Genomic DNA, 14,511 nt, shown 5'->3' on the forward strand with positions numbered 1-14,511 from the left:
TTCACAAGTGAAGAATCACAATTTGATGAGGGCCAGGGTAGAGCCTGCCTATTTCCAACTAACAATTTTCAGAGTCAATATGTATTGTAAGTTCCTAAAGAGAGCTTTCTCCCCTCAGATTTAGCATGAAGAATTTTTGACTGGGGTGGTGGCAGCAGGGGGAGCGGAGAAGATATTTTGAAACATTCACTCTAGTTTTTCATACCTTCACATTCAGGTCTCTGGAAAAATGCAAAACAGCGGTGTTTATGTTTGTTTGTTTGTTTCTTGCTCCCAGACTGAGCATGCTCAAACTGCTTTGTGATTCTTTTGTGTGTGTGTGTGTGTGTGTGTGTGTGTGTGTGTGATTCTTACTTAGAACCTTCAAACTTAGAAAGTTTGTTTCACTTTTGATTTCTATAATAAACCAGAACTAGAATTTTTAGGAAATAATAAACACTCATACAATTATGAAAGTAATAGAATGTCCTTGAATGAGTCATTTTTCAAAACCTTTGGTATTAGGTAAGATTACTAATTATGGTATCATTTGTTTTCCCACTCCAGTGGAGATTGAGGAGGTAGGGGCATTGATACTCCACTATTAATGTGGTTCCAGAGAGCTCCATGTAATGACTGGGACCAAGGTGGTAAATAATGGCTGCTTTTTGAAAGCTTACCACCTTCTGTGAAAGCCTTTCTTATAATCTCCAGTTGAGAGATCATTCAACCTTCCTTCCCAACTCCATATCCTACTTAAGTCATGATTTCATGACACTCCAATAGTCATAGCCTAGAGTATAAGCATTACTTCACATCATCTCCCACATTAACTGAGCATTTACCAGGGCCAAATAATGCAGCAGGAACCAAGAAGGGAACAACAAACAAGAACAGATACCATCCGTGCTCTCAAGAAGCGTGTAGTCCTATTGTAGGAGGCAGACAAAAAACACAAGTAAACAAACAAATAAATGAAATAATTACCAACTAGTTCCAGTAGTTATAAACATGCAGTGCTCTAACAGATATCACTAGTAGCCAATAAAATATTAATGAATATACAATTAACACATAAATGACATTTTTGTATACATACACAATATTGAGTAAAACTAGAGATTATATTCTGTAGATCTCGCCTGAGACTCATCCCAGCCCCACTGAATGGATGGATTTTCTGGGTTGTGCTGTATTTCTCCTTGAGTTTCTTGTGTCTTAGCTTATATTGGGCTGCGAGTAGCTCTCATAAGGGAAGAGGGGCCTCTGACAGCCAGTTTGAGCGAAGCCCCGCCATCAGGATAGCAGTTGGTGTATTATTTGATGGGTTTAACTCTTGCCCCCAATATCTCACAGTGCTCCCAACTGTCATTCATTTTTCCTGTCTTGCTTGTCCTCGTCAATTTCACCATGGTCCTTATTCGAATCCAGTACTTCCACGTCATTATTCCAACAGTATTTCCCTCCCCTTCTCATTTCCAATTGTTTTTCTTTTCTTTTCTTTTTTTCTTTTCAATATTCTCCATCCATTTTCATCTAAGAATTTCATTCCCAGCTCGGAGTCTATTTGAACTCTACTCTTAACGTTTCATTAGCATTTCATCTCTGTTTTTTCTGAGCTCTCTCATATCATTCAGATGTTTTCAGATGACATCTCAAAACTTTTAAAACTGTGGGTTAATAAGTGCTTGCAATGCATAAAATTCCTCAATTAAGAAAATTAACTCTTGTAAATGTATAAAAATAGTAATGTATTGCATTAGATACCAAATAGATAATACTTCTTTAATGTCACCCTAAGCTTAATTTTAAAATACTAAGTAAATAAATCTCTTAAATGCCTATAATTTTGGTAAATAGTCAGTACCTTCTTCCCTGTCTGTGAGTTAAAGTCAACATTTCAAAATTACCATAACTGGTTTCTCCAGATCCTTAGGTGTTATGCATTCACAGGTTGGGTGATGATTCTCAACTATGTCAGTGCATTAGAATCATCGATTTTTAAGACACAGCACTCATTCTTCACTCCAGAGAAATCAAATAAGAATAAGAATATCTATGCACCATTTGGCAATGGTGTTTTGTAAAAGTTCCCCAGGTGATCTTAATGTGCGGGCAGGATGAAAACTACACAAAACAAAACAAACCCCCCCAAAATCCATGCCCAGCTAAATGTTAGAGAAGCACACCAAAGTGACTTGAATATATAGCACATGAGAAGGGCTGGAAAGAAAACAAAAACAGAAATGAGATGGGACTGCCATTGGTGTATTAATCTGCTTTTTATATTCTATATTCTGATGCTGTGACATCTGGGACCTGGCTAATCTTGGAAAGACCGTCCCTCTCAGAGTACCCAATTACTCCTCTCATATACAAACCAGCTCCTTCAAAGCCCATATATCTCGCCTGTCTCTCTGTACAGCTTTCATACTCTAGGATACAATTCATCCTCCCTAAGGACCACCCCAGGACCAGATAAGAGACAACTAAGGAAAACCCTAGGCCCTAGAGTCCACCAAAATGGTTCAAACTGGGCAATCATAAACCTGGTTAGCCTGCTTTGCCTTGGCCAACTTTTCCCCTTGCTCCCTCTCCTGCTGACCGACCGTAGTGCTTCCCAGTGGGGCTCTACAGGGCATGCCTCTCGTTTTATCTGTGAGCACAAACTTCCTCTTTCATGACCGTATTTCCTGTTTATTTTGGCATTAAAATTGGAAGCTTTTGTTGTTTTTGTATTTTTCCACATGTATTTTTTGACTCCCTTTTTTGTTGCTGCTACCACATTGTTGGCTATTTCCTATAAATATCCCATAGCTGAACTTCATTTTTAATCTCATCCGTTTCATATAACAAATTACAATTTATTTACAAGTGTGGATCATTACAGATATGTTCAGTCCTTTTTTTTCTATCAGTAGATGTGGCCCACCTGGCCTGGGAAATACTCTTCACCTTAGCATACCCATGTAGACTCTCTGGATAAAATTACAGGCTACTCTGCCAAGTTGGGATCCACTTCCAGAAGAGAAGAACAACAGGGATAGTATTAGAATTAAGATCAGGTGAAGAGAATATTTGGAACCAACCCCTCCTCCTATGAGGCCCTTTGCTATTTCTTGGGGTTCTCCTGTCCTCTGTACCTCTGACTGTCATGGCTGGAAACACAAGGCCCTCCTGACCAACCACATACTTGCCTACTCTCTTCCCCACATGTACTCCCCACTGTATCCTCCTTTCCATCACTCCTACTCTGATGATCTTGAAAGCAAGCGCATTTTCATGGACAGGTTAGTCACCTCCATCCCCACTCGAACTTTCTAGGTGGCAGCTCCTTGATTGCATGGACAGTGTCAGGTGGTATGGGGCAGAAAGTTTTCAGTCAAAGGTTTTCTCCATTGAAAAAGGGGGAGGCTGGGATCCACAATCTTAAGGACTCAAAGACTCCTCCAAAAAGCCTTAAGAAACCTCACTTAAAAAGCCAGTCACCCATTTCTCTCCCTGAGGGGGGCCCCACAAATGCTTCCTCCTGGGCATCAGGTCTGTTTTGCTCCAACACTTGCCACCTTCATGCTTCCTGATAGACATTGCTACTACTAGCTCCATCCTAGGGCTCCAGCTCCAGGAAGTTACTCTCCTCTCCCAGCAACTAAACCTCCAAAGTCCCTAGCTTCTGAGCACACCTGTGTCACTAAGGATTGCAGGCTCCAAGCTTACTCAGGTTTGGGTTCAAACCCATACCTTGCCAAGTGTGGTCTCCACAGGTCCTAGTTCCTTCATCTCTAAAATTAGAATAAAGTGTGTGCCCTCTTATGTTGCTTCAAGGTAAAATGAAAGAATTTGGGCAAAGCACCAAGCCTCCTGCCTGACTCAGTATTGACTATGATTATGGGGTGATCCTTATAATGCAATGGTCCTCAATTTTCTATAGTGACCAAATGGCCATGCTATCTAAACAAACTTAACACAAACAATATTGAAAGGAACATTGATTTTCTTTTTTAAAAAAATTAATTTATGTATTTGAGAGAGAGAGAGAGTCTGGAAGAGGAGCAGAGGGAGGAGGAGAGAGAGAATCTCTAGTAGACTCCCTGCTGAGTATGGAACCCCACTTGGGGCTGGATTTCAGAGCCTGAGATTATGACTTGAGCTGAAATCAATAGGTGCTTAAGTGAGCCAGCCAGCCACCCCTGATTTTATTTTTTAACAGACTTTATTTGATTAAAAATATTTAAGATCTATAAGCATTATATCATACTGTAGTATACCACAGGACCAAGAGAATAACCTAAAACACTGCAAAATGGGGTTGAGCATTAGAGCTTACTTTCACTACAAAGGCCATTATTTGAAAATTTGCTTTTAAAATTGGGCAAGGTGGGGGTGGGAGTGCAGATAATTCAATGAATTTTAAGCAGTTTAATAAAATTGGAAATGAATCCAGTATATGTGAATTTTCAAGATACTCGGTCAGTACATGGCTGATAACATCTGAAAGAAAAGGAAATTTTTAGGAACTTTAATCTCGAATAGGATAAATACACAGAGAATGGCTACAGCTGGAATAAAGGCAGGTCTGAGCTGCTGGAGCAGTCCTACAAATTCACCACTAAAAGGGGAAGTGTGATTCCTACAGGACACATCTAGTTCTGGAGCACAAATAGAAACACCCACCTAATAGATGTTTCCTTACAAATTGGTAGAGGAGTGGATCTATTTCTCACCCGCCGGCTCGATTAAAGCAGTTCCTCCAAATCAACTTTTCATCTAAACAAACCTATGTGTGGGATGTTTTAGTCCAATGTTATATTTAAATCAATAGGCAAACATAAAAGATTGCTGGCAGGAAGCTACATTATTCACTCTCTTGTCATTCGTCACTTGATGAGGGCAAGAGGGATGGCGACTGGGAGGAATGGTTTATTTTTTAATGCTTGTGATATTTTTGTGCTGCTCTTTTTACACTCCCAGTTTTCAAAGTTGTGTTGTTCAGAAGTAACGTCCCCAACTAAGAGCCTTAGGTAACAATGAAATGACAGGTGTCACTCAAATGCTTTGCAAGTTATAATCAGTACAGAAGTTAAATAATATATCAAAGGCCTCTCTGCCTTTTTATGACTATAAAAATAGGAGAGACTGACTGCCTCAGTGCTCACAATATTGTGGATATGAGAAGTCTGAACATGCCATCAAACCGTGTCCAGCCGCTCCCCCCACCTCAACTTGAATTTTTTTTTCTAATTCTAGAGTGGTGTGTGGATGCTTTGTAATGGGTGCTAGGATTTTTTTTTTCCTTTCCCAATGCTTCCTTGCCAAGGATATCATTATGAGATTCTGCAGTAACAAGCATTCTTCTGTTCAAATTTATATCAATTAGTTTAGGACAGTAATTCAATTGGACGGCCCACTGGATTTTGAAAGACTCGCGACCATGTCAAAGTGATGACCTTTTCCCTTCTCTCTCAGCCAAAAGCAATTTTTTAACAAGGAGCCCTGGAAAGAAATGCTGGTTTAATAATTAGTTATTGATCATGGCCAATGCCATGGCAAACACCATTGGATTAGTCAGAAACCAGCAAATCAGGACATGGGAGTCTCCCTTGTCAAGATTATGAGGCGGAGGTGAAAGAAAGCAAAGAACTGGCAGAAATGAGAGATCAAAAATAGTTTAATTAGGTAGGTTTCATCTTTGAAAGAGGTTCTTTTTATTTGTGAAAGGAGAAATAAAATCTTTAATCTGGATAGATTCAAAGCCAAATTATCTAAAACAACAGTGTTAATAGTGTATCTCCATTCAAAACACCATGAAACACCAGAAATGAGTTAAGCGGGTTTGGAGACCCACTAAAATTGCTTTGAAACAACACCACGCAAAGTTATTTTGATAAATTAACCCTGCTTTGGCCAGCATTTTTTGCCTCGCTAAGATACCATTAACCCCCATGCCCTGAAATGCCCATTAGAAACAATTTGGATACACGCACAAGGAGACCATAACAATTATAGACAGTAGCTTTAAAAGTATAATTGACTTTTCTGAGCACTAATTTAGGCATCATTTTAGGACTGCATAAAAATCTCCACATATGAACCACTTAATGGAAGGGGAAAACTTAAGAGAATGATTTTATTGTATTGGGGGGGGGGTGTTTCCATTAGTTGTACAATTTCTTTCAAGAATAGAAAAAAAAAAAAACACTGAAAATGCACAGCAAGGTGACAATGAAGTCACTGCTTCCAGCTAATCTGAAGATGGGCAGACTCAGTCCTGTGGCTGGCAAGCAAGAGTGGAGGTCCTGCTCTGCTCCATCTTTAATGAGGAGATTTTTAAGTCTAAATCCATCAGATCCATGATGAATTAGCCTTAGTATAGACATACTCTTAAAAACAACAGTATTTTAGAGATGAACATGCAGATACAGAGCAGGTGAATCAGATCTCTCAGTCCAGCCTTATGGTTTTATCTTTTGGGGAGTTCCGTTTTCCCAGAATGAAAAAAAAGCACATATCCACTAATTTTGCATCTAAGTTCAAGTAGTTCTGATGATTTCAGGGAGTATAATCCCACCCAAGTGTTGGAACTATTTTGAGTTGATATAATAAAGAGATATGCAACATTTAGCTTGTTGTCACAAAATGCAAAGTTACACCCCAAGAATCAGTCATGTCCCTATTACAAAAGTTGCTCAGACCAAATCTGGACAATGATTTGATTGGGGTGTCAATGGGAAGGAGCAAACCCCTGAGATTATTCATCGCCCTGTTTCAAGGTATCTCATGGCTTCTAGCTGATGTAAGATTCTCTGACATAAGAACTGTCCATCTCTAGAAGTATGACAATCTCCTAAATTCTTCTTAGAACTCACAGCAAGTACAATGATCCAGTTTACCACCTCACTTTTTTTGTATCAACCTGGCCATCAATATTTCAGAAAAATTATTGGTCATTGAGAGGCTAAGTATATTTATATTAATTTATAGTCATTATTAATTATATCGTCTCAAGAAAAGCAGCTCAGCATTGTGTGTGTGCACACATGTGCACCTGTGTGTGTGTGTGTGTGTAAGAAATTTTAAAAAATATAACTACTATATGTGAAGAGCCCCAGACTTCAAGCAAAGTGAATGCTCTAGTCTTGGTTTGACCTTTAATGAGCTGGCTAACCTTGGACACACCACATCAACTCTCTGGTCTTTATTCTCATCTATGAAATGAGTACGGTATCTTAAATTCTCACTATTCGTACTGTGGTGCATGAATGTACAGTATTAGCCTCACCCAGGAGCTCCTTAAAAATGCAAAATCTTGAGGCCCTAGCCAGACCGGCTGAATGAGAATCTGCATTTTAACAAGATCCTCAAGGGAGAAGTTCTGGTCTAAAGATCACTTTTTTAAAAAAGATTTTATTTACTTATTCATGAGAGACACAGAGAGGCAGAGACACAGGCAGAGGGAGAAGCAGGCTCCATGCAGGGAGCCCGATGTGGGACTTGATCCCAGAGCCCTGGGATCATTCCAGGAGCCAAAGGCAGATGCTTAACCATTGGGCCACCCAGGTGCCCCTAAAGATTACCTCCAAGATCACTTTTGGGGTGCCTGGATGGCCCAGTGGTTGAACATTTGCCTTCGGCTCAGGGCCTGATCCTAGGGTCCTGGGATCAAGCCCCACGTTGGGATCCCTGCTCACCAGGGAGTCTGCTTCTCTCTCTGCCTGTCTCTGCCTCTCTCTCTTCTCATGAATAATCAATAAAATATTTACAAAAGAAAGTCTTTAAAAAATCACTTTTACAATCACTTCCAATCCTGTTATGTAGGGAAAGAGAGAGACAAACTGCTTATATTTAAAAGGACAGCCCAACCCTCTTCTATTGTGTCTCTCTGTGTTTACCCACTCACTTTCCAATGGCTAGCTTCTTTACCACATGGATGCCCTGAGCCTGTAGGGCACATGTTTAGCTTTGTGTTTAGCTAAACAAATGTGCTTGCTGTCAAGTGTCTTGAGATAGAGCAAAAATGGACTGAGGACCCTAGTTCTACTGCGCTGTCCGTCTGACTCAGAAGTTTTCCACCGGTGTCACGGTGCAGTGAATTAAAACCTCTTTACCACGAGTTCACCTAAGCTTGCATCCAAACTAGGAAAGTACAAGAAATAAATAATCTTATCTGTCTTTTTTTTTTCCAGCATCACCTGATCTGTCAAGTGTGTCTTTAGTAGTTCTCTGCCAAGCTGACAGATTCCCCCCCTCCATATCTGGATGGGTAGGAACAGACACCCCACCCCTCGGAAGATTCACTTACAGTAACTGCTGAGGTGCAAGCAGAGAATGAACAAAAGAAGGCTGTCAAGCCCGACAGCCAGCCCTGGATGTATGAGCGCCGAGCTGACAGCAAGGGCCTCAGAGGGTAAACTGCTTTGCTGGAACTAATTAAACAGATGAAATTATTACATGAATATGCAGATGTTGTTTACATTTTACCATATGGTATTATTTCAGGTAATAACTCGCAGGAGAATCCCTTCCTCTCATCAAGAGGAAATGGGTTGAAAGAAGGCCCCACGTGTCACCTTTCAGTTGCTAGGCAGACACTGATAATGCACGTTTCCTCTCGGAGTGGTGGGGAGGGTTCAGCCCGGATCCCCATGGCACCCGGCAGGACCCAGCCGAGGCAATGGGGGAGGGGCGTGGGGAAAGGGCGCAAGGGGAAGGGCAGGTGCTGCACCAGCCTGACTGGAGGAGCCACAGCGCCACATAATCCACCTGAGATGAAAGGACGTCCAGCCCTGGACGGTCATGTGGCCAGTCTGCAGGTCGCAGGTGGGAGCCAACAGACTCATCACAGCCACTGGCATTGGCATTTCCTCCAAGACTTGGGAAAGGGCTGCAGGGCGAGGCTGCAGATCTGTAAACGAAGACATGGGAGCCCTACCATCCAGATGAGTCTTGCACCCCCTCTAAGGCGAGGCCATTGGAGGAGGAGGAGGCCCTGGTGGTTGGGCCATGGAAGTGATGCGTTAACTGAGAAAGCTTCTGGAAGAGCTGGTTTGGCACACCCACATGGAACTCACACCTGCCGCTTAACCCATCCTTGTTCCTTCTTCCTTCCAGGTCTCTGGTGCCCATGACCTTGGAGCCATGGGTCCAGTCCAACTCCAACTTCGTCTGACCCCTCATCACCCACATCCAACTGATCACCAATCACCTGCACGTTTTGCTTCCAAAATGATCCTAGGTGTTCTCCTGCTCCCTCATGCTCCTTCATCTTGTCCTTCCCTACATGCTCCTCCCCAGTCCTCCAGCATTTGTGACAGACCTACTTCAGCATTCTTCTTATTACTTGCCTCCTTTGCTCACTCCCTGACATCATGCTTTTACCTTGGCTTCACCTCAGAATCATTTCTCAACTTCACATCTGATCAGGCCTCTGCCTGGCTTCTCATTGAGTTCAGTCCCAAGCCAAACTCGCTCACACTTGCTCTACAAGGCTGAACCATTCTATATTCTCCCCCATTTTAAATCTGTTTCAGTTTTCACATTAGGATGTTTCTGGGGCTGTCGCTTTTACCTGGAACATTTCCGCACTCCCTCCTCCTAGCTAAGGGTAATCATTCTTTTATGTTTGTGTTAGGATCCGTTGTAATGATTGTTATTATTTTAAGGAAAACATAACCATCTCATCTGGTCCCCCTAAAGCCCTGCATTATTTACTCCTTTGAGATAATCCGGACAAAGAGCCTTCTCTGAATTTATCTACACCTTTTCCATGCTCACATCAAACATATGCAAACATATATATACACATATAAAATCTTTTTACAGGCTTGGGATCCTATTATTCATGCTACTCTGTAACTAGCTCATGTCACTTAACAATGTCATGGACATTATCTAGATCAAAAGATGGAAGTAGAACACATTCTTTTTAATGCTGCAAAATATTCCATACCGCACGTACACCATCATTTACTAAACCATTTTGCTATTACTGAATATTTAGGACTTTTTCTTTACCTTCTTTCTCCTTTTCTCTTATTTTTTTCTCCCTTTGCAAGTAAAAGTAATACCATTACAAATTTTCTTGTATATAAGTCCTTCCATATTTATGCCTTTATTTCAAAAGAATAGGTTTTCCAAAGAGGATGTGCAGAGTCTATAGGCACATGTGGTTTTAAGTTTAATAGATATTTCCAGATTGCTTCCCAATATGGTTGCAATAGTCTAGACTTCATTCAGCAATATACGAAAGTGCTCATTTGCCCATATCCCTGATCAGTGCTATTTATTACTACTTTTTAAAGTGATCTTTGTCTGTTTTCGTTTTGCCAATAATAGTAATAAAATTGTTGTGTCTGGTTTTCCTCTGTGGTTCCTTCAGCGTGAGAGAAGTTCAGCATCTTTTTCTTTCTTTCTTTCTTTTTTTTTTTTTTTAGCATCTTTTATTAAGTTTGTTGCCTGCCAGGATTTCCTCTTCCTTGAAAACTCAATGCTAATATCCATTGCCCATTTTCCTCTTCATTCGTTTGTCTGTCTTATAAATATGTAGAATTTTATGGACAAGGTCTCTGTCGTATGTGTTGCAACTTATCTTCCCAGGCTTGGTCTGTTTTCTGTTAGAGCTTCTTGGTTTCTTAAGTCTCTTGAGAAGGTCTTTTCCCATGCTAAGGTTATTCAAATAGTCATTGAATGTTTAATTAGTTTATTTTTATACTTCCTTTATCTTTTGGAAAATTTTCTTGGCTCCTTTCAATATTTATTTTTCCATGTGAACTTCAAATTCCTCCTCTCACATTCGTTATTCATTCTCAAAAAAGGGGATTGGAGTTCTAATTAGAATTGCAGCATATCAAAAAAAAAAGAATTGCAGCATACTTATATGCTACGTTGAGAACGTTTGATAGTCATGATATTGTATAATAAATATTTGGCTCACTATTCTTTCTAACTTGTTTCTTGTTTGTGACTTTCAATGTAATTTTGAAATTTTTGTCACTTAAGTCTTATGACTTGTCAAGCTTTTTTTCTTCGAATTGTACTTTTTACTTTTTATTGTATTATTGTGAATTCCTTTTTTAATCTTTTCACTTTCCACTAATTATTTCTGTATTTGAGAAACTGTGAATATCCATATTAACTTGTTAATTATAATTATTCATTTTAATCCTCTTAATTCCAATAGATTTCAAGTGGCTTCTCTTAGGCTTATCAAGTATGCAATCATATCTTCTACCAATGAAGATACTTTTATTTTTCAATAAGTAATTTATTCCATTTTCTTGCTTTATTGCATAGCTAAAACCTCCAAAGAATGTTAAATAGTAGTGATGAGAATGGGAATTGTCCATTGTATCTGAAATTAATTTAAAAATTAATAAAAAGTACTGATTTTAGTATTTCACCATTTAATATGGTATTAATTGTTGGTTTTTAAATATAGATCTTTATCATATTTATATTATGCTACAAAGATTTTATCAGTAGTATCTTCCAAATTTTATAAAATGTCTTATTGATATTCATTGATTAAATAAATTCTATTTGTTGATATAATTACTTATGTTATTAAAAGTCCAAATGTTCATTTTTTAAAAAATTTCTATTAGTCATGAGGTTATTCTTATAATACATTGCTAAGTTCAATTTAACATATTTTAAATTTATATTTTACACAAAATTGCACTGCTTTAAGAGGTTTCAAATCAAAGTTTCTATAGCTTCATGAGAAATGATACACTGGTTTGGATTGGCCACAAAGCCTTACGACTCAAAATATGGATTTTTAGACGAATAACGTTGACATCACATAAGCACCTATTAAAACTACAAAACCTTATGCCTCCCCTCAACCTACTGAATTATAATTTGCAGTGATATGGATGTACATTAAAGTTTGAAAGGCACTGGTGTAAATTACATAGTGATTATTCACTTTTTTTTTTATTTATTTTTTTTTATTTTTATTTTTTTTTATTTATTTTTTTTTAATTTATTTTTTTATTGGTGTTCAATTTACTAACATACAGAATAACACCCAGTGCCCGTCACCCATTCACTCCCACCCCCCGCCCTCCTCCCCTTCTACCACCCCTAGTTCGTTTCACTTTTTAAAATTCGTATCACACTCAGCCAAAAACCATTTGGTCATGGCACCTATTTAAAAATGGTAAATAATTATCTTCCCAAATTGTTGAGTTACTTTCTACCTCTATCTTGAACCAAATTTGAATGTTGCATTTTGCTAGGTAATCATATATTTCCTCTCATTTTTCCCTACAGATATGTCAAGATACATACACTAAACCTTTAAGGATATATCCTTCTAACATCTATAGCCCTGCCCCAGTGCTTATACCCCTGTTTCTTGAGCATTCTCTTCTTTCTCTGTCCTAGTACTTATCAAATTTTATTATTATATCTTCTTTAACTGCCTTTTTCCTCTATCAAACCCAGGAGGAAATGAGACCATGTCTATTTTGTTCCTTTTTTGTATATCTGGCACCAAGCAAAGTGAGACACGTAGTAGGTATTCAAAAAATATGCTGAGCAACAACTAGATGGATAGATGGATGGATAGATGAGTAAGCAGAGTGTTCTTAGAGATAGTGAGAGGTACATGATTATCTTTGTATCCTTTGTACATTTAGAGTGCCAGACAACACTCAAATTGCCTTTTAAAATATAAAGTGCTTTGTAAACTTTAAAGAGACATAATGACAGCACTTGGGGATATGATGATAAATAAAAAAGACATAGTCTACAGAGAATCCTTACAGTATAGTAACCTATTTTGTTTTTAACCTGATTAGTTATAGCTCAATGAATTTTAGAACTCCTCTTGTGTCCTCAACTTTCATACCACTCATGAAAATCCTCAGAAGCAGGAAATCACTGTATAAAAGAATGCTTTTTGTTTTTGTTTTCGTTCTTTTCAAAATCAGACAAAAATAAGTGACCACCTGGGGTAGAAAATAACTATGTGATAGGCTCAGCAAAACAATTTCAAGTAGAAAAAAAACCCCAAAAAACAAAATATCAAATGTGAATGTAAAACAACAAAGCCAACTTCCTCACAGGATATTGCACTAAAACCAAAGTCAGAGCCAAGAGAATACTTGCATAGAATGTGTGGAACAATATATCATGTATGCAACTTCTGGAGAGGAATGCATTGCAGGCCACCCTGAGGCATTGGTAAAGTTCTAGTTTCAATATTTGAACATTATCTCATTTATTCTTTCTAGGTATTCCCCAGTTTATGGCCAGATTGTTTCCAAATGGTGGTTTTAAAATTGTTGTTTATAATTCATAATATTGCTCCTGTGAGGGATGTGTTGGGATCCCAGGACAAACCGCAGGAAGCTATTGGGTGAATACATAATGGAAAATTGGTGTTAAGACGACCAGCCATGTAGTGCATCTGAGGATTGTTTTCTGATCAGAAGGGAACCCAGAAAAAATATCGAAGTAGACATCTGCATCACTCAGGGTTCTCCAAAGAAACAAAACCAATAGGATACAAGTGTGTGTGTGTGTGTGCGTGTGTGTGTGTGTGTGTGTGTGTGTTTATTTTAAGGAATTGGCTTCTAGGATTGTAAGACTGGCAAATCTGATATCCACAGGCAGGGCTGTAGGCTAAAATTTAAGACAAAAGCTGATGCGTGGCCCTGAATCCGAAATCTGTAGGATAGACCAGTGAGGTGGAGACTCAAGCAGGGTTTCCATGTTATATTCTCGAATCAGAAGTCCTTCCTTTCCAGGAAATCTCTGGCTTTGTTCTTGAGACCTTGAAATGATTAGATGAGGCCCACCCACAGTACAGAGGGCAGTCTTTTCTACATAAAGCCAACAGACTGTGGATGTTAATCACTTCTACAAGATACCTTCAAAGTAACATCGACATTCACATTTGAGCAGACTACTGGGATCCATAGTCTAGCCAACACAATAAGTTGAATGAAACCTTCACACAGTGTCTGTCTCCCGACCCATTCCAAACCCACTGCCCATCACACCATGGCTTCAGGGCACTGCAAGGCTTCCTCACATGTTTGCTCTTCAAGTTCTTTCCAAGCTTTTCTTGGTCCTTCCCCCCCATAAACACACTCATTTTTTCAAAACAAACATCAGGAAAAAAGCAATCTGGTTAATGTATACTGTACAAGTGACAGCTAGAATTTCAGGAATCAAAATCAAAACTTTCTGGACCACCTGCATGGCTCAGTCAGTTAAGCATCTGGGTCTTGATCTCAGGTTCCTGGGATCGAGCCCCACGTTGGGCTCCCTGTTTAGCGGGGAGTCTGTTTCTCCCTCTCCCATTACTGTTCCCCCACCACTACCATGAGTTCTCTCTCTTTTTTTTTTCAAATAAATAATCCTTTAAAAAAACTAAAACTTTCTGCATTTTTGAAGTGGAGGAGGAGAAATATGTAGGAATAACTTGTACTAAACTAAGAGGTCACAAAACACATTGTGGAGGAGCTAGCAGACGACAGAAGTGAGAAAGTGGGCTTGGTCTAGAACAATGGGTCAGGAGTT

This window comes from Canis lupus, chromosome 2 (genome assembly GCF_048164855.1).
Source record: "Canis lupus baileyi chromosome 2, mCanLup2.hap1, whole genome shotgun sequence".
Lineage (NCBI taxonomy): Eukaryota > Metazoa > Chordata > Mammalia > Carnivora > Canidae > Canis > Canis lupus.